This window comes from Copadichromis virginalis, linkage group LG7, assembly GCF_057382275.1.
Source record: "Copadichromis virginalis isolate Kocher_CV1m ecotype Utaka linkage group LG7, C_Virginalis_male_GT1.1, whole genome shotgun sequence".
Classification (NCBI taxonomy): domain Eukaryota; kingdom Metazoa; phylum Chordata; class Actinopteri; order Cichliformes; family Cichlidae; genus Copadichromis; species Copadichromis virginalis.
Genome location: NC_140624.1, coordinates 40187795 through 40189969, shown reverse-complemented (window position 1 = coordinate 40189969; position 2175 = coordinate 40187795). Strand labels below are relative to the sequence as shown.

Below are 2175 nucleotides of genomic sequence, written 5' to 3'. Positions count from 1 at the left end.
TCAGTTGATGGTGGTGTACTGCATCTGGTGCAGCCTCCTGTTGAGCCAGACCAACATGCAGTTGTGAGTAATACTCCACAGATTATATGAGTTTACAGTAGAACAGCAATGTTGTTTATTTCTTTACTACAGGAAAATAATGAAGAAACATTGACAGCTGTTACAGAGGAGGAAGCAACAGAGACACTTTATGAGGTTTACATCTTTTAATACTTTGTGTACAGGAAACACAGGCGACCAATAAAGCCAGTTGAACAAAAAATCTGTTTATTCTTCTTTCAACATGTTGAGGTGATGGGTCAAAGGAAATGATTGTGACATATGGTGTCTCTGACTGCGCTTCCATCTTGTATGTCCGTGGGAGGGTCAGGATGTTCATGGTTTGGATCACTGCTGTTTGGTTCAGAAGGACAGTGTTCTCCTCTAATTGTGGCAATGTTGTGAAGAATCACACATGCCACAATAATGTCACATGCCCTTTCTGGGGTGACCCTGAGTCTTTGCAGGCACTGGAACCGGGCCTTAAGCATTCCGATAGTCATTTCAATTCTGGCTCTTGTCCTGCAATTAGCCAGATTATATCGCTGCTGTGGGCCCGGTTCAGGGTCAGGGTAAGGGGTGAGCAAATAGGGTAAACATGGATACCCCCTATCACCAAGCAAGTAGCCAGTGAACTCTCCTAAGACAGAAGGATACACTTCAGTTCAAATGTCCCTGAAGCAATTGGTCTTTATATATTTTAAAGTATTCTCAACTCACCATGTCCAAATTTTGTGCTCAGTGTACATTCACGGAATATTTGTGAGTCATGGACAGAGCCTGGCCACTTGGCTTCCACATTTGTGATAATGTTGGCAGCATCACATATGATCTTCACAGTGCAGAGAACACGAATTAGCATCCATTACTATAATGAAATAATTTGTTAGTTTGAAATGCTACAGGGAACTATGTACCTGTACATTAATGCTGTGGAAAGACTTCCTGTTCACATAGTCTCCTTCATTTACTGAAGGAGCAATGATTGGAATGTGAGTGCCATCTATACAGCCAATCACGCCTGGGAACCCTGAAAATAAATGTAAAATTTAAGTAGTAGTCCAAGTATCACCACATCATACATTACGTTTTGTTCATCCTGCTACCTGCAATTTTGTGGAATCCCTCTTTGATAAATCTTGTGGGTCTGTGACCGGGGAACACAAACGAGTACAGGAGACGTTTCAGTGCAACTGTAACATTCCTGACTGCCCGACAGACGGTAGCCTTGGAAGCGTGCTCAGCGTCATCAATATTATACAGAAAGCTCCCGTTTGCAAAAAACCGAAGTGCAATACAAATAATATGTACAGAACTGAGAGAATGTCCGCGATGTGTCACATGCGTAATATATGGCCTGAGGATGTTATTAAAATAAATTATAGATTGTGCTGAAAAACGGTAACGTTCACACAGGAAATCATCAGGAAATGATAAGATGCCCAAACGCGCTCTGATCACTCTCTCCCGGCGGAGAGCTCTGCGGAGAATTTGGGCTTCATGATCTACTGGCTCTTCAAGGAAGGAGCACGCCATGTCCGACACTTCCTACTGTCAGGTTTCCGACAAAGGGGCGGAGACAGTCAGGGTTAGTTGTAGTAAACCTGCTAGGGGGCAGGTTAGCTTCACGGCGTGTGTCGTCATAGTGACTCACTCAGGCTTCAGCTGAACTCGCTTTGTGAAACCGAAAACCCAGAGTTTTCGTTAACTCAGGGTATACTTACTCAGTTTTTCCACTAAACCGGCTTCCTGAAACAGGGCCCGGATGATCTGATATCCTCGTGTTGGTGTTGTTCCCAGACCATCATGAAAATGTTGTTCCAGGTTCAACATTGCAAGTGACCAATCACATTGTTGTGACGTTATTCCTTTGCGCGCCAAGCCATTCATGCATTTATGAAATTCCAATGTTGCAAGGACAATATCAATTCTGCTTACTGTTTATTAAAGGGTTACGGTTAGGGTTAGGGTCAGGGTCCGTTGATCGGCGGACAGAGGCGGTTTCACGCAGCTTAAGTACAGTTTTTTGTTTTACGCCGGTTTTTCCCGAAGTCGCAAAAGTATGACGTCACAACATTCTGATTGGTCACTTGCAATGTTGATCCTGGAACAACATTTAGTATGATGATCTGGGAA

The 2175-nt window shown here is 43.5% G+C and overlaps 1 long non-coding RNA gene across 1 annotated transcript; it reads right to left on the bottom strand.

Moving 5' to 3' along the window:
• Positions 1–245: 245 nt before the first annotated feature.
• Positions 246–1872, bottom strand: LOC146705617 (uncharacterized). The gene is made up of 2 exons (XR_014921716.1): positions 760–1872; positions 246–679 (listed from the first exon to the last, which is right to left on the bottom strand). It is a non-coding gene; the product is annotated as an uncharacterized LOC146705617 (long non-coding RNA).
• Between the last annotated feature and the right edge of the window lie 303 nt (positions 1873–2175).